The 19,245-nt window shown below is 37.8% G+C and overlaps 1 protein-coding gene and 1 pseudogene across 6 annotated transcripts in view; one reads left to right on the top strand and one right to left on the bottom strand.

Moving 5' to 3' along the window:
• Nucleotides 1-19,245, top strand: part of Aff3 (ALF transcription elongation factor 3) — a 579,697-nt gene that overhangs the window by 226,620 nt on the left and 333,832 nt on the right. The window lies entirely within an intron of this gene.
• LOC138804233 (chromobox protein homolog 3 pseudogene) lies at nt 8,642-8,869 on the bottom strand (annotated as a pseudogene).

The raw sequence follows: 19,245 nt of genomic DNA, 5'->3' as shown, positions 1-19,245 counted from the left end.
AAATAGGGATTTGGCCAGCTGAACAATAAAGCCAGTTAGAGCTCCTGAAATGATCAAATTTAACTTAATTTTCCACAACACGATGTTATTTGTGTCTTTTTTTCTGAAAATGTTGCAAGATCAGTTAATTTATTTAATTTATACAATAAATAAGTTTAGTCACATATTAGTACTTAAAAAATTTTAGTCACATACTATGTAAAATTTTAGTTACATACTAAGATAACCTGCAAACTGGCTCTGAGCTTCCTTGTGCCTGAAGTGAAAAAGGAAAATTGCAAGGTTTTGAGAGTCATGTTGTCCTTAAGAATAAACTTATCAGGGGGCTGGGAAGGTGGCTCAGTGGTAGAATGCTTGCTTTGCATGCATGAGGCCCTGGATTCGATTCCTCAGCACCACATAAGCAAAAAGAAAAAAGGCGGAAGTGGCACTGTGGCTCAAGTGGTAGAGTGCTAGCCTTGAGCTGAAGAGCTGAGGGACAGCGCCCAGGCCCAGAATTCAGGCCCCATGACCAGACCCTCCCCCCCAAAAAAAAAGAATAAACTTACCAGCAAGTTAGAATAAGCAAAGATTTTTCCTCATAGTGTGATCAAAGTGGTATCACTCCTTTAGGAACTATTAGTGATGACATGTAATTGATTATAAATTCCTTGCAGAAACTAGCAGCCATCATCTAGAAGGTTTTGTTGAATTGTTTTGCACAGTGTTGTTCAAAGAAGAGCACATTGTTAACTGCTAGGAAGATCTTCATATTTAGTACAGAATCCTAGTGTTACTAGATAGTTCAGTATAGTAAATATTGAAAATCTTCATAGGAAAGAAAAAAGTGATTTCTAAAGTATTAACTACTAATACATAGTAAACAATGTGAGCATAGGACTTTAAAAAAATTATTACCTGAACAGAAGCGTGTTTATTCCCAAACCAAACATTAAGAGTACTTTCACTCCTGCTGGTTATTTTAATGTAATTAGTATTTAGTGAGCATTTTCTGTAACAGACTGAGCCTGGTGATTTAAGTCTTTTCAGTCAATATCAGCAGGTTTTGTATTTCATAGGTCATCTCAGTGTGACCATTCTGCTCTATTCACAAAAAGGCCTTTTTCTCATGTTTTTAAATTAACATCAGTTAGTGTTGTGTAAGGGGACTTCATTCTGACATGTTCATATATGCCTACAGTGTGCCTAGATCACATTCAACCCATTCATCACTCTCCTTCATCACCCTCCATCATTCTTACTATTTTCCCTAGACATTTCAACAGGCTTCATTTTTCTATTTTTGCAATGTACATTAATATTTTTACTGTATTTGCTGTCTTTCACTTTCCACCCTCGCACTAAAACCCACACCAGACAGGACACGGTTCACCTTCCTAGCATTTACTTTGGATAAAGTGTATGTTCTTGTTCAAAAAGGTTCACCATAGTATCTCACATATGTACATGTGTGAGATATACACCATATACACCATATTTTAATCCAATTCTTTCCTCAGTCTCCAATCAGAATTACTCAACAGTGTTCACTTGCCATTTTCATTCACACACAGTGTATTGCACCCTCAAATACTCTTTCTTCCCCCTTTTTATCTCCCCAAATTTCCACAACTGTAAGCATTATGTAGGGTCCTGTATGTGTTTATGAATGTGTTTATATTTTAAATGTATCCATATATAATAGAATACATGTCTAAAAGAGTCATTTTTATACACCATGTGATCAGTGACATGAAGGAAGGGTTGAAAATTATTTTCAACAGTGTCTAGATGATTGACATTGGTTTTAGAATAATAGTATCAGACAGAACAGCTAAATCAGATATAAAATGATTATGGAAAAATGAGAGAATGGGCACACATAAGCTACCCGAATAGAAACAAGTGTCAAAATAGGAAGTTTTGTTAAAGACAAGATAAGCCATATACCACTGCATGGCCATTCATTGGTTCAAAGTATGATTGACAGGAAAGAAAGCTTCTGTCTGCTTGGAAGGAGGCTAATGAGGATGTGTTCATAATGGTAGATGGACATAGTATGTATTTTGTATTATGAGTAGCATTCACTAGCAATTCAGAATCTTTTATTAGAAGGCTAAGTCCAGTGTTCACTGCTTAGGATGTGAAAAAAATGAATAAGTGTCACAGGCAGGTAAGGGAGGCAGTTCAAGTCTGATGCATGATTCACAGTGAAGCATTAAGGGAGTGTGGGTTATTTAACCTAGAGAGAAGAATAAACTTTCCTAAACTAGTATCTAAGGAATAATATTTTAGTAATACTAGAAATATGTCACTTTAATCTTGCTCATAGAATGACTGAGTTTTACATGAACTTGTTAAAATAGTAAAATAGTAAAATTGCACACAGTGTAATAGAATTGAGTAATTTTAGGCAGTTTACACAGATTTCATGTAATTTTGACACCTCTTTTATCAATAACATGATAAGCACATGAATGACTTCAATTATATGATGAATAAAGATTGATTTTCTATCTGTTAGAAAAAAAAGGATAAATAGCTGTGCATGTTGTTGGCTTTAAATTGTTTAACTTAAATTCCTTGCTGTAAAAGATTGAAGGAGGTTAAACTTCAATAATATGGTAGCCAGGGGTACTGAGATTGATTATAATCCTAGCATGCCAGAGATGGAGGCAGGAAGATGACAATTTTGAGGCCAGCCTGGACTGCATAGTAAGACCTTGCCTATTAAACTAGGAAAAAAAGCAAAAAAAAGATGTATCACATAATTTCTTGCTTTATATAAATGTATAAATAAACTTGCTGCATGTGGACAAGCATGTGTACCTAGCAAGGTATTGGTACATGGTACTTCCTTAGTTGTACAATTAGGACAACTCTGAAAGGACAAGTCAGTCCAAAATCCACCAGAAAAGCAGACATAGCTGAAGATATATGTGTGTATTTAAAAGATGGATAGATAGATGAGCTACTGGTTTATATGGTTGCAGGAGTTGACAGGGCAAGTTCAAAATCCACAGGGCAGATCATCAGGAAGAATAGTATAGAAACCCCCAAATCAGAATTTCTTCTCCAGGGAAAACTTCTGCTTCAGGGGCTATCACCTGATTTTTATCAGGTCCATGGGATTATCTAGGATGTTCTTCCTTAAAATAAAATGGAATGGTATTTATTTGTCGGAGTAACTGGACATAGTAGCCATACTAAGAGGACACAATCGACCATCCTACATGGACAGAGAAAGAGCCGGGTAACATGCAGGACCTACCTAATATGTTCTCATTTTGGTCCTAAATCTGAAACTCAACTCTACCATTGCTTAATTCTCTTGCCAACAAGGTTTCTGAACCTTCTTTCTCAGTTTTCACATACATAAAATGGTGTTAACAATACTGATTTTCTGGGCTTCTTAAGAATCTATCATCTTAACATTTGACATGTTAATCATCCTAATTATAACCATGCTAATACCTGGCATAACCAGGCCTCAAATATGGCACAGTTATTGAATATCTAGCATGAAAAATAAAATACACATTTAAAAGGTAGTTATCATGGGTTGGTACCTTTGAAGACTCGTTCTTGGAATTAGAGCATTACCTCTGAACTTTATTTAGAATGGCACACACAAGAACATTTCCAAAAACATTTCCCTATTAGCTGGTTTGAATGATAAGGAAAAGGCCAGAGAACTTTGCTGTTGAGACCTATCAGTGTTTCTTTCATTTTTTCAGCCGCACACTTATTAGACCTGGTTTTAATATTCTTTTATTGTGTAAAGCAAAGACTATCCATGTATTTATCAAATTCAAGGAATAAAAAGAAACACTGAATCTCCAGTGGCAGTGGAGGGAGTAATAGATGATAACATCTGTATGAATAGCAAATGGAGTCATTAGCATCTCCACTGCTGGTGTGAGTGCCAACTGAATTTCTAATTATGGAACTCTTAAAATAATGTATAACCTAGGATGTAAGGAAGTAAGCACTTAATTTTTCAGTTGGTTTATTGCCACTCTTAACAAGCATGGGTGCTAGTAAGTAGGCAGTTAAATTAAACTCATGAGTATTTGTTACAGTTTTTTAAAACACAAAACGAAACAAAAACCTTATGTTGTCTTTCGTACCAATGCTGAAATGTGTGGGGTACCTCTCTGTGAGCCTGCAGCCAGGCATAAACACAAAGAGATCAAATAATAGCTGGCTTGTCTCCTTTTTGTAATTGGCATCAGCTTGGCATCTCAGATGATAAGAAAAGAAACTATAACTCATGAAAAGATCTTAGTCTCTCAGCAACAGCAAAGGAGGCGAGAAGGGCAGGTGAGAAGCATATGGACAGAGATCAGGAGGTAAGTACACAGGCCATACACGACCTTATCTATGGAGGTCACCATGACCAAGAGGGTTGTTCTATCACTTTCTATGGGAAGATTTTGACAAACAACCACTGAGAGGCCAGCAGGGATTTGAAAAACATTGTCTGTGATGACTTGGGTAACATCTGGGAAGAAGAGCATCAGAACCTTCCTGGACAGTACATTACCATTAGATTCCTACAGTTCCATGCAGCATAGTCACCCACTTGAATGCTGTTGTAATGCAGTATGGTTTCCAGACTGTTCCAGTGTGAGGGCAGAGAGGTTAGAGTGAAGAGGAGGAGGAAAATCAGAAAGGTGAAAGCTGCAGAGGAGAGGGAGAAGAAGCTAGAGATGGAAGCAGAAGAGAGGAAAGCACAGGAAAGGAAGTCAGGATAGTTGAGCACCAGGAACTTAAGCATCAGTCAATAGCTGCTATGGGTGGGAGGTGCTAAGTGCTGGCTAGGTGGGAAGACCAGGAACTCTAGAATTTCTGATCTTGAGGAATCCAGGCTTGTAGAACTTGTAGGTTCATGTGTAAGGAGGCAAGCAAAGTTGGTTATGTCAGAAACAAAACAAGAACAAGCTACCAAAATTGCTTGCACTGAAAAGGGGATCAATAAAAGAGGAATCCCTCTTTTAGTTAGCAATTATGGGGCACTTAATCAGAACATTCAGGTTTCAGGCCTGATACTGCTACCTCAATTGGTGTTTGTCTCAAAAGATGTTAAGGGGAAAGAGTATAATTTAATTCAAAATCAGACATAAAGGGCCCCAAGCCCGAGATATTTTTAGATTGGCATTTTCCCCCATGAGATCTAAACTTAACCAAGTAGGATTCATTTGTAAGTGCTATCCTACTCAGTGTTCGAACTGAAATATCTCATATTTAATGGGAGATGTACACATTTCATTGTAAAGATGGCATAGTTATGCCACAGAGATACAGACTCTGCTTTACACAGACCCTGTTTTACATTGTGTATTGAATACAGATTGCCCTGGCAGACACAGAATATCTACATGGAGATAGGGATTTGGGGAAGTCATAGCTTCCTTTCCCAGTAGAGCTCAGATGGACAAGCCATCACAAATGTCTCAGGTTCTGCTCTCTTTCTCATGAGCCTAGAAAGGAAAAACAAGTGAGATAAAGGATAGAGTTTTCAGATGCATAATAAAATTAGGAAAGAAAGAGGTGTAAATGATGGGTTAAAAAAACTTGGCAAGGTTAATGTTAGCTGTAGGTTTGTCATACACAGTCTTTATTATATTGGGGAATGTTCCATGGATTCCTACTTTCTCCAGAGCTTTCATCATAAAAGGGGTGTTGGATCTTGTCAAATGCTTTTTCGGCATCTATTGAGATATTCATGTGGTTCTTATCCTTGCTCTTGTTGATGTGATGAATTATATTAATTGATTTGCATATATTGAACCAGCTTTCCATCCCTGAAATGAATCCTGTTTGATCATAGTGTATGATTTTTTTTTATTGTGAAAATACTGTACAGAGGGGTTACAATTACATGGGCAAGATAATGAGTACATTTCTTATCAAGCATTGTAGTCTCCTTTGTTTCCCCTTCCCATCCCTTCCCAACCTCCCCCCACTCCCCCACTCAATCCTCCTCCCTCCTCCCCCGCCCCACCAAAGTTGTAAAGTTGTATGCTTTTTTTTTTTATGAATTGTTGGAGTCGATTGGCCAGAATTTTGTTGAGAAGTTTTGCATTGATGTTCATCAAAGAAATGGGTCTATAGTTCTCTTTCTTTGGTGAGTCCCTATCTAGTTTTGGGAAGAGGGTTATGTTGGCTTCATAGAAAGAGTTTGGTAGCAAACTTGCACTTTCAATTTCATTGAAGAATTGGAGGAGTATTGGTTTGAGTTCTGCTTTGAAAGCCTTGTAGAATTCAGCTGTGAATCATCTGGTCCTGGGCTTTTCTTGGATGGGAGCTGGACACAAGAGGTTTTTCTTTGTTGTTGTCGTTTTTTAAAAATTATTATTAATAAGTTTTTTATTGTGAAAATACTGTACAGAGGGGTTACAATTACATGGGCAAGGTAATGAGTACATTTCTTATCAAGCATTGTTGCCTCCTCCTTTGTTCCCCTTCCCATCCCTTCCCATCTCAAATCCCATCATTCCCCCCTCCCCCCTCTCCCTCCCCTCCCCCCCTCCCCTGGGCCCGCACCAAAGTTGTAAAGTTTGTTTTTCAACATAACGTCTTATACATCTCATGTGATATTTTTGTTTCTTTTGTATGTTCTTCCCTCTATGATATGCTCCTTGGGGAATGTTGAAAAGGATATTAGCTTAAAAAGTAAGTAGAACAGAGACAATAAATAGACTTGAGGGTCTGAAAGATTTGTAATGGGCAGCATCAAGCAGGTTAGCAGTTTTTAGAGGCATTTCTCCATTCATATTGATGTGTAGATGTATCACCAGCCATGGTAAGATACCTCAGACCTTCAAAATAAGCTTGATGTGTTTAAAACTTGGAGAGTAAAGCTTGTGATGGATTAATCACATCATATTGCAGAATAGCTTATTAGGACAGTCATTTCAAAATCTTTTTTTGTCTTTTTAAATAAGTTTTTTTTATTGTGAAAATACTGTACAGAAGGGTTACAGTTACATGAGCAAAGTAATGAGTATATTTCTTATCAAGCAAAAACAAAGGAGGAGGCATCAAAATCTTTTTAAAAAGAAGTTGGTAAGCAGGGTGCTGGTGGCTCAGGTCTGTCATCCTAGCTTCTCAGGAAGCTAAGATCTGAAGATTGAAGTTCAAAACCAGACAGGACAGGAACATATTATCTCCAATTAACCACCAGAAAACCACAAGTAGAGCTATGGCTTAAGTGGGAGAGCTCTAGACTTGAACAGAAAATTAGAGACAGCTCCTGGGCCCCGAGTTCAAGCCCCATGAACTACAGAAAAAAAAACTTATTAATTCATTTTTGTTGAGTGTCTTCAACCTGATAGTTACCTGTCCAATTAAACAACTGTTAGGGTTGTTACTATTTGTATACTAATTTTCTGAGTTATAACTTTTTTTAAAGGAATATAAAACTATTGACCACTGTTCACCATTATTTACAATAAAGTAAACAATATACAGTTGGGTAACATTCTGATGACTACAAAGTTGTTTCTCTGGTTTTTGTGGAACCAGTAACCCAATACTGAAAAAAAATTGAACTTACATGTAAGGAATGAGTTGGGGTAAAGAAAAAGCAGGCAGGTCAATAATTATAAAACTTTGATCATTTAGGCCAGCAGGTCCTAAATAGTAGAAATCCCTAACCAGTTGATTTTACATTTCCATGAGCTGAGACTTAGATCATGACCCATGATTCCAATGTTCTATTAGGGAATGCTCACTACAGAAACTTTTAATGAAAGGAAATAAAAATTTAGTTTTCTCATCTGGATGAGGGAAATTGTTGGTAGTGATAAATTTTTTCCTTTCAAGAAGTTTTGCAAACCTACTGCATTTGTCTATCTATGGCAGAGGGAGGAGGACCTAACGTTTGAGGCTAGCCTGACAACCTAGTAAGTTCAAGGCCAGCCTGAGCTGCCTAGTGACCCTGTCTCAAAATACAAACAAACTAACTAACTAAAACAAGGGCCAGGAATGTAACTCAGTGATACATCATTTGTCTACATATGCAAGACTCTGGGTCTGATGCCCAACACTTCTGAACAAGCAAAATCTCCATAACAAAAAACTACCTTTGTATTTTGTTTACACACACACAAACACACGCAAAAAAAAAAAAAAATACAGGATGGTCCTGTTAAAGACAAGCTGTTTTTATTAATGACCAAAAAAATATTGTCTTAATATTTTTTAAAAACCCAACCTGTTCCTGAATGCAGAGGAAATATACCATGGAATTAAATAGTCTTTTCTGATAAAAGAAGCAACTACGGAAAACCTTTATTATATTTGTCAAAGTACCCAGTGCTGTTGAGGGAAAAAACCCCAAAAAACTCAACAACTCCCCCAATACTACTTTCAAAACCATTATCAAACTTGATTTTCTTTAGAATGTAGTTATTGTTTCACACCATTAATTGAAAAACCAAGACTCAGATTATATATATACATATATACATATATATATATATATATATATATAAATGTATAAATGCAAACAATTATTGAGCTTCATCTTCTGGACAAGAATGCCAAGTTAGTCTCTCTTCATAAAATGCAATTATAATCTGAGGACATTTCATATTTGCCTCTTTTGCCAGCACCAAGTCAGCTTCATCTGAATCCTTCCATTTCATGAGAAACATCAGTTCTCCACTGCATCTGTAAAACCTTTCCACTTCAGGAAATATTCTATCTTCCCATTCACTACATGTCAGTCCAGTACTTTTTCCACAACAAATTCTTCAGGCTCTGCTTCTTCAACTTTTTTACTCTTTCCATTCTGTTTCTTTCCCATTTTTTGCAATGTAGTTTTGTTAGAGGCCATTTTTAATTGTAGACTTGAAGAGCTATTACTCAGATACCCCTGGTCGTGATCCTGCAGCAGCAGCAGCAGCGTCTCTGAGTTATAACTTTAAAGAAGAGGTAATTTGGCATGTGAAGCAAGCACAGATAGATTAAGCATCCTTGATCAGAAAAATCTTAAATCCCAAATGTTCCAAAATTGGAAACATTTTAGACGTAGGTCTTATTTCAAACGTATCTATCTCTGTGTAGAAGCACTCTCTCCAAAATCTAAACCTGTCTGGTCCCAAACAGGTTGAATAAGAGATACTGAAACTGTACTATTTTTAAAATTTATCAGTATATACTGTTTTCATAATTTTAGATATTTATATGGTTTATTATTCAAATATATACTTATATTTATGTACTCAATACATACACACAGTTTTACTGTTGTTGAACGTTGTCCCACATCCCGAGCCTATAGCATTGTATGTGAGCATATAGCATTGATTTCCCAATGAGCATTTTTTCCTCAATTTAACATCTCTAAAATTGGAATTTGTCTTACAATATGTTGAATCATAATGTAGCTAGAGAAGGTTTTCTTCCTAAATCTCACACAGGATTGCATGTATTATACTGTTAACATCTAAGGATCATTGAAACTGAATGTAATAATACAATTATAATTGGACACATACTTTTGTGTGCAGGCAATCATTTTTACTTATTTATTTTATTTGGAAAATTGAGGTTTTGCATTTTTGTGTGTCTTGGAGAAAAATGGTTCCAGTATAGAATGCCCTTGTGTCCTTGGTATAGTAAACTTATAGTTAAAAAACAAGAGTAGAGTAATTGAGTGCCGGTGGCTCACACCATGATCATAGCTGCTCAGGAGGCTGAGATCTCAGGATTGTGGTTTGAAGCCAGACAGGGCAGGAAAGGCCATGAAACTCTTATCTCCAATTAATCACAGAAAAAATGTGCAGTAGCTCGAGTGGTAGAGTGCTAGCCTTAAGCAAAAGGAGCTTAGGTGTAATGCCCAAACCTAGAGTCTAAGGTCCAACACTGAAAAAAAAAATTTTTTTTAAGTAGAATAAAAAATTAGTATAGTGAATGGGATTCAGAAGAATGTAGCTACTTAATTTTACTGTATTTCTTCCCTTATTATGCATGAGACATCTTTCCAAATAACTTAATCATCTTAGTGGTTGTATTATATAGGATATTGGCAATATATGATATGCATGTGTATATCTTGTATCATTTTTCTTTGTTTTTCATTTGATTACTTTATAATATTGCTTTAAGAAAGCCCAATTACACAACTCTAGATTACTCAGAAAAGTTAAATTTGGAGATTATTCTTTCCTTAATATAGAATTACAGGATTTCCTCAAATAAACCTTGATTCACAAAGTTTAGTTTGCATGAAGTTTTACAAGCGCATCTATCATATAAAGTGAACTATACCTTCATTGATGAAGTACACCTGCATTGCTGAGGTACACCTGCACCCCAATTGATTGGTAAACATTGAGGTGAAAAGGTATACCTGCACTGAGAGCTGAGTCAACAATAGAATTCATCTAAATGCACTCTAACATGTAGTAAGCTCTGTGTGTGTATTTAAGGCATTATTCCAAATAGGCTCCCACTAGGGATTAGAGTTTATCACTCATTGATTTTAAACAAATGCTCCATTTTTCTATCCATGAAAGGAAATATTTCCTTATGTAGAGATATTAATCACTAATTATAGCATGTGACTTCCAGATTTTCTAAATTTATAATGCTATAACTTATTTATACTGTTTATTAAAGTTTATACTTTTCAGTACATAAGTATGCAGCTTAAATAGTCATGAGCAAATATATCCAATATCTATATTTTATGAACAACATTAATGACTGCCATGCACGGGGTTTTGTAGGAACAGCTAGGAAGGACCTTTATGTCTGACTGAGGTGAAAATTTCTTCTTAGCAGAGATTTGAAAAGTTCGTATGGTCAGAGGGAAAGACATGTGCAGAACTTGGAGCTATAGGCTCGGATGTGAAGTTGACAAGAATTGAAAGGGATGACTCTGGGACCAGGTCATAAAATGCCTTCTTAGTTGTGACAAGCAATTGTCCTTTTGTTCTAAGGGCCCAGCAATCAGTGTCTTGAGAAGGGAAATAATATGATCATGTGGGAGTTTGAGAGAGATCACTGTGGCTTCAATGAGAGGAAGTACTTTTTTAGTTACTTTTGTATTACTTTAAATTCTTGAGGCAATTAATTTACAAAGAAAAAAAAGTTATTTTGGATTACAGTTGTATAACTTCCAATTTAAGACCACACTGGCTTATTAATAAGCTTTCTCACAAGGGCTGTACATGATGCCAAGGACACGAGTCAGAGCATCTAAAGAGCCAGGAAAGAGAGAGAACCCAAAATCCCATAAGAGGTATGGACCACTCCCCAACTCTCCACCCCCTAACAGTCCTCAGAACTTCTTTATAGTGCCATCCTGAAGACCAGGCCTTTCACACATGGACCTTTGAAGGACATTACCCATATTCACAGCATAGCTCCACTGGAGAAGTAGCTGGTGCAGCTACACAGAATAGGAAGTTAGTATTCATGTGGTGAGAAAGACCAGGAGCATGAGCTAGAATTTACAACTGTAGTAGTATCCAGATACTGTTATAGCTAGCTAGCTGTGAGGGTGACACAAAGGACTCTCAGATTCCCAGCTTGGGTAGTTGGTTGGAAGGGTAGAAATGGTGGCCACATGAAGAAGGGTTTAGTCCACATAATGAATATCTCTAAGTTTCTTTGGCAATGGAATAGTGAGGGGAGAATGAAGGTTTAGCCAAGCCAGCAGGATTGGCAGAACCTATTGGAGATGGTCAAGTGGAAAAACACAGATGAAGCTACAGCCTACAGATAATGTTTAAATTTTCACTCAGCCAATGACATAATTTGCATGCAAATGAGACCCAGGGCAGAAAAATAGCAGGCTAGCTAATTAGACTTAAAGCATTGTGCAGGAAAAGTCCAGAGCCTCAGAAGAGTTGAGAGGAAGAGAAAAGAGGAGAAAAACTACAAAAGATTACCACCTTTCATTTGTTTAGTGCCATGCTATGCAGTAAATTCATAGCTCGATGATGTGTGCCCATACAAACATGCATACAAACATATATACCTGCATTATGTTTACTCATATGGAAAGACTGCCATGAGAGGGGACTAAGTTTTGTGGCTAATTCTGCACTTGTAACTCTGGAGAAGGAAGAAAATGAGCATTATTGTGCATACTGTGCTCCTTCTAGCAACCTGCTGTCATGGAAAATGTGCCAGACCTATTTAGTGGCGGTTGTCCAAACCTGCCAGACAACTTTTCATCATGGGCATTTCCCCCTTTGACTGTACCCATGGCTACTGCACTGTTCCTGCCCAGGGCTGCTTTAGCAGCTGCTAGAACCACATTGCCAACATCCTGTGACCTCCAGAGAATCCCAGGCCCAGTCTGGCCACCAAGACACTTGCAGTCAGTAAATGCCACTGTATCAAGAGCTCACTGGATCCTGCTCCAGTCTGTAGGAGATAAAATTCTTGTGCCTTACCAAATGCTGAGCATGTTTTTCTACTCTGGCCCACTGAGGGATCTTTGGAGGCAGCAGTAGTTTAAGGGTCAAAGAAGCCAAAGAGCTCCTGAATAGTCCTAGGTAGTGACCAAGAAGAAATCTGTATTTTCCTGGGAACATTTTTCAAGTTTGAGAGCTCTTGTAAAGATGACCCAAACCAACTTTGTAATCTTTTAGCAGTCTTTACATCCTGAAAGCTGTGTATCCCCTGGGGTATGATAATTTAATGCAAGTGGGTTTGGGGCTGAAATTGCAGTATCAGGTGATGGACTTTGATCAGCATCACTGTTTCATTACGCAATGGTAATGCTGTCTCCATACACTGCAGTAAAACCCCGCTAGTGTAATTTCTCACACTAAGTTACAGCCTCTTCACAGGGTTCCCACTTTTCCTACACTTGAATTAAAATTCTTCTGGAGCCTTAATATCCCATTACATCTACAATGTTGTGAGCTTTCCACGGCCTTGCATTGAAATCTTTATGGGATCATTGCAATGCAGTTAAGTGGTTATTGGAGCAGCCTGGTTTAACAATAAAGCCTTAAAAAGCCACTTCAGAATGTGCCCCATCCTGATTTCCAAAAGGTCTAAATTGCTTCGCTGTTTCAAGACATACCTTCAAAATATCCAAGGGCATTTGCCTATTTTAGAGATCTCTAACAATTTCTTTCTGATTAGCCAAAGGAATGAAAGTTTGGTTCCATTGTCTTTTATTATTTTTCTTAAAGATTTGACTTGTGGTCATATGTTTCTTGGCTGTGTGGTTCACATTTGAACTAGGGCCCCATAGATGATGTAGACTTGGTGAGAAAGGTTGTACTAAAATGTTAAGCCAATTTTGTGGCTTTCAGATGGCAGAGCCATCTGCTCTTTCTCCCTTCAAGTCCTTATGTCAGCAATATTTCTTTCATGATAACATTTATTTATCAAAGTTTATGCTACTTTGACTTTTTATAAAATACCAGTGAAGATAAATGGATCGATTGACCTCAGGAGCAGTTTATTTATCCCTTTAGTCACACTTCAGTGGCAAAATCAATACCCTTCTGAAATACCTGATATTACAGTCATGCCAGGAAGTACTGACATTCCTGAGCTATGTGCAAGGGGAACTAAAATTTATTATCAACTTAGATTTTTTAGTACCTGTATTGATTTTCCTGGAGATGCTTGTGAATTTTTATTTATCTGTAGCTGAGCCAAGTGACCTTTGTTTCAGAAAGCTGCAGTTTAAACTTGGAAAGGCTGGGAGAGTAAGGAGGACTTGTATATATTTGTGCACTTTGAGTTAAAAGGAGGAGTTTTAAAATTATTATTTTACAGGTGATTACAGAGGGGTTACAATTACATAAGTAAAGTAATGAGTACATATCTTTTTGAACAGTGTCATTTCTTCCCCCATTTTCTCCTAGTTTTTTCCCTCCCAAGTGAGTTTTTTCCCCTAGAAGTGGACTTTTTGTCCTTAATATTCAGCATTTTTAGTCCTTTATTATGTTGTTAAAATTCAGACATGTCAAATTCAAAAGAACTTATTAAAGATGTGTGTCTAGCCCTGACAGGAGGAGGTTAGATTGGCATAAGCAGAAAAATAGAGAAAGAGGAGATGGCAGGAAACAGGCTGGGCTCCTGGTGGCAGGTAAGGAAGAGTATACCCCTTTGGTGAGTGGCAGCAGCCATGGGAGGCAGAGTGACCACAGTGAGAGGGACTGGTCAGCATAGCCTTGGATTCCAGCCAGTGGAGGCAGTGAGAGCTGCTTAGACTTTTATGGTGAGATGAAAATATAACGTTGGAAAACCATTCTAATGGTTTTCTTAGGATGTTGAGCACAGAAGAGGCTTCCTAGGGGAGAGGGCTCACTAAGAAGCTGACTTCAAGGATGCAGGCAGTGGGCAGACTAGGAGCTGACATGAATGAGGACAGGATTGAGGATAAGATATCATACGATTCAGGGACATGGGAGGTGGTAATAACTGACAGTATCCAGGTTCCAGTTGTGCATAGAAGCACTCTTCTACACTCTTAGTTTCTTCTCAAAGTTTCTGATGCTCCAGAGGTGTGGAATGCTAAGGTCATGGTCCTGAATTAATGTAATGAGAAGTTAAGAATGTGGAATGTGGCTGTAGGATTCTATACAAGGTCTCCTCTCTCTTTGCATGACAACGTATCTCTCCACCGGCATGATTAAATAAGATAATGTAGTAAGCCATCATATGGCATCTTTCTAGGCACCAAGTACTAGCTTGAATAATGTGACTATTTATTATCTGTCTTGAAGATTATACTGCATAGAGAAAACATAGATTCCTAGTAAAGCAAAAGCATTCTTAGGATGAGAGCTTAGATGACTCTACTTCACAAATGCTTTTCATTAACAGGGAGAAAGCCTCATCATGTGCTCAGTGGAAATTACAGGGAGGGTTAGAGCTAGAAGAGCCTGGAGATTTGTTGACCCAGCTTCTTGAATAAGGTCTTCAGTGTTTTTCAGGAATTAATCATTTGAAAGGATTTTTTTCTTATCACTTCACAATAAATGTGTGTCATTAAACTGACAGGTCACAGTTTTGTTTTATGATTCAGAAGCTCTTACATGTATTAAATTCATTGGATATACCTAATCCTTTTTTGTAAACTATCATTTTAATTTATTATTTATTGGCATTTGCCAACTACAGTCTCATTACTCTATTGGGAAAATAAAAAGGAATAGTTGTGCCATTCACTCCAAAAGGAATGGCTCATACCTATAATACTAGCTACTCAAGAGTGTGAGATCTGATAATCACAGTTTGAAGTCAGGCCGGGCAGGAAAGTCCATCCCCAAGTAACTACCAAAAAAGCTGGTAGTATAGTTGTGAATAAAGTGTTAGTAGTGCAGTAGCATAAAAGTTTAAGGACAGTGCCCAGGCCCTGAGTTCAAGCCTAAGAACTGACACTGATCAAAAAGGACAAGACCTTTAAATGGTAATATAATAAGTTAGGTGAGTAGGTATTTTCACAATAAAAGAAAAAAAAAAGGCAAGGCCAATGCTCAAGCCCTGAGTTCAAGACCCAGGATGGCACACACACACATACACACACAAATCTAACTTCAGATGGTCCTATGGTCCTATGCAGTATGTAAAGGAAAGATGAATCTTGTAGTCCATGTAAATATGTCTGGTTTGAGCAGTCTGAATTTCTAAGCTCAGAGGCATGGAATGTGTATATTTCAAAAAGCATCATGTTCTTTTGAATGGATTCTTATATGAATTTCCTTATCAAGTCTGGAGAAATTCTCTTGGTGGGATGGTAAGCAGACCTTGTCTTGTCAGAGTAGAGTGTAGCAGGAATTTGAACATTTGGAAATGGGAGCTTTTTGGACTGGCAGTTCCACTTTTATTTTTCTTTCTTTTGTCAGTCTTGGGGCTTGAACTCTGGGCCTAGGCGCTGTTCCTGAGCTTATCAGGTCAAGGTGAGCATTCTACCACTTGAGCCACAGTGCCACTTCTGGTTTTTTGGCGATAAGAGTCTCACAGACTTTCTTGCCTGGGTTGTCTTCAAACAGTGATCCTCAGATCTCAGCTTCCTGAGTAGCTAGGATTACAGGCATGAGCCACCAGTGCCTGGCTGGCAGTTCCACTTCTAAGAATGTTTCTGGCAGAAATAGTCATACAGGTACATCAAGAATATTAGTAGAGGGAAAAGCTCTGAGGCTTTTTTTTTTTTTTTGAAACAGATAAAGCTCCTTTAGGATGAGAGAACACATGGTTGAATACTGGGCCTCACCATGTGGACTGGGCTCACCTAACAGCCATTCTCTATGTCACTGATTCAGAAATACCCCTGCTCATTCAGCTATCCATATGTAAATGAGAATCAAGATTAAAGGAGGAAATGGGTCAGGATGCATATTCCCTGACTGGACAGATGAGGACCAGATGTTGGCATTTGTGCCCTGTTGTCTTACTATTTTGATAGTCAAATATTGTTTCTTAAGTAGCCATGAGAATAGGCAACCTTTGGAAGATACTCTCCTAAGTAATATAAAATAGTAGGGAACATAATCATTTTAAGTAATTTAATTTCACAAACTGATCTGTTTGAATATTTGTTTAATTTACTAATAGCGTTTGGATAAATATTTGGTACCCTGAATTTGTGTGAAGGTCAGAACATAGCATTTAAAGCCTGTTGGTAGATATATTAGATCCCTAAATAAAATAAGAAATAAACAATTCTTAGTGTGCTTGCACAGTTACTAAATCAAGAGTATTCATTTATGTATTTGGCTGTACTGGAGTTTGAACTCAGAACTTAGCACTCTACCACTCAAGCCATGTCCTTTTGTGCTTAGTTATTTTTTAGTAGGGTTTTAGACATTTTGCTTTGAGCCAGCCTCAGGCCTTTATCATCCTACATATGCTACTGGGGAGTAGCTATGATTATAGACATGTACCCTCAAGCTCAGAGAAGACAGTACTTTAAAACGAACTTTTCAGGAAAAAGGCAACAGCTGTCTTCTTTAAGCAGTGTTGAAAAGAAGTTGAAAACAGAGAGGAAAATGACTCTCAGTAGGAAGAGAACATGGTAGAACATAGCCAAGAAACTTTTTCTGTACGGGGTCAACTAGTACATAGTTTGAGTTTTGTGGGCCAGTTGGTCTCCATGGCAAATACCCAACACCATTATGGTGAAAGCAGCCATAGACACTATGTGAGTGAATGAGCATGTTTGTGTTACAATAAAATTTTATTTTACAAAAGCAAGTAGTAAGCAGGACTTGGCCCCCAAATTGTGGTTGTTGATACTGAAGACCAGTTAAGAGGAAAAGTGGTATTGTTTTCCATATTTTTTGTTTTTTAGCCACTGAAATTATGATAGCACTCAGAGATTTGGTCCAGAGATTTACATTTATTTTTCTGACTCAGGATAAGTAATATGACATTGTTTTAAAACTGACAAGAGTATTGCTGCATTTTATAGGCACTAAATTCTTTTTTGGGAGGGGCAGGGCTGGGCCTGGGCACTGACTCTGAGCTTCTTCTTCTTTTTTTTTTTTTTTTTGTCGGTCGTGGGGCCTGAACTCTGGGCCTGGGTGCTGTCCCTCAGCTCTTCAGCTCAAGGCTAGCACTCTACCACTTGAGCCACAGCATCACTTCCGGTTTCTTCTGCTTATGTGGTGCTGTGGAATCGAACCCAGGGCCTCATGCATGCAAGGCAAGCACTCTACCACTGAGCCACCTTCCCAGCCCAGGCACTAAATTCTTTTAAGGCACCAAACTGGACAAGAGAGTTTTGGATGTCTAGTCATTTGAAATCCTGGATCTAATACAAATACCAAACCTGTACATTCCAAATTGCTTTGAGTGTAAACTTTATTTGGTATCTCTTAAAAAGTGGTACTTAAACAACAGATGCTGGAGGGTATGTGGCCAAAAGGGAACCCTACTGCATTGTTGGTGGGAGTGTAAACTTGTTCAATCACTTTGGAAAGCAGTGTGGAGGTTCCTCAAAAGATTCCACATAGAGCTCCCCACATAGAACTCTATGTCTCCATCAGAAAGAATTACATCACCCCATTTGTTAGGAAATGGAAAGACTTGGAAAAAATTACAATAGGTGAAGTAAGCCAGGCCCAAAGAAACATAGGTCGCATGGTTTTCCTTATTTGAATAACTAGTATATGTCTGGGACAAGTAGAAAAGGTCAAAAGCTATATACATATGACCAGATAGGATGAAGTTAAGTAAAGTAAACCCCAAGATAGGGACACAAGTGGTTTTTTTCTTTCTTGCTATTGTTTCTAATGTATTTGTAAGGTATCATTTGATTTTTGTTGTTGTTGTTGCTTTGTTTGTTCCTCCCCCACGGTACAACCCCTGTTTTCACTGTATTTGATATTGGTATAATTTGCAGAGGGGAAGGGAAAAACAAAATGTTTAAGTAGGGATACGGGTTGACCCATTGCAACAATGAGATAAAAGACACGAAAAACAAACTTTACAATTTAGGGGGAGTGTAGTTGAGGAGGTGGGGGGGGAAGGGATGGTAGGGGAAAAACAAAGGAGGAGGCAACAATGCTTGATAAGAAATTTATTCATTACCTTGCTCATGTAACTGTAACCCCTCTGTACAGTATTTTCACAATAAAAAACTTATTTAAAAAAGTGGTACTTAATTTTGTTAACTGGAAGCTTTATGAATATCGAATTCAACTTAATAAAATTAAGAACAGTTAATAAGTTCAAACCAATAACAACTTTTACTAGAGCTTGCCAAGGATCAGGCAGTATTATATATGTTTAAGTTTTGATAGCAACCTGCATTTCCATGGTATGGATGAAGGAGCTGAAGTTGAGTCCCTCCAGGATTTTATCTATGAGAGTCCAACCCAATGGTCTGACTATTGCGCTTGTGTGGCTTGTATTTACTATGTGTCCTATATTTACATTGAGCCTTTGGCAAAGTGTACCCTTTGGTTCTGAGGACAGTGTCCTTTTGCAGAGATCTATATGTTTTAGTATAGAATAAAAGTTGTTAAAGATAGTATAAAATAGAAGTCCTTAAAAGTCAAGAAAACTAAGTAATGACCGTATCTCAAGTCCTACCATTGATAAAGAAGGGAAATAAAGGCCAGCCCTACAAGGACTTGTCCAGGTAACCAGAAAGTGGTAGCTCTGGGAGGAGAGCCTGGGTCTCCTGACTCAGCTCTGAACAGGCTCTGCAGAAAGAAGCTTTTCGTGGAATCTGCTCTGCACAGGAACATTCTCACCTCCTCTGAATAGGTGGAATCCTGTAGTCCCTATGGTAGATATTAAACAGTGTAGTGAGCAGCGGGTGGTAGG

The sequence above is a fragment of the Dipodomys merriami genome, unplaced genomic scaffold (assembly GCF_024711535.1).
Source record: "Dipodomys merriami isolate MVZ:Mamm:240054 unplaced genomic scaffold, mDipMer1.0.p SCAF_36, whole genome shotgun sequence".
Classification (NCBI taxonomy): Eukaryota; Metazoa; Chordata; class Mammalia; order Rodentia; family Heteromyidae; genus Dipodomys; species Dipodomys merriami.
This window is presented reverse-complemented; position numbering and strand designations above follow the sequence as displayed.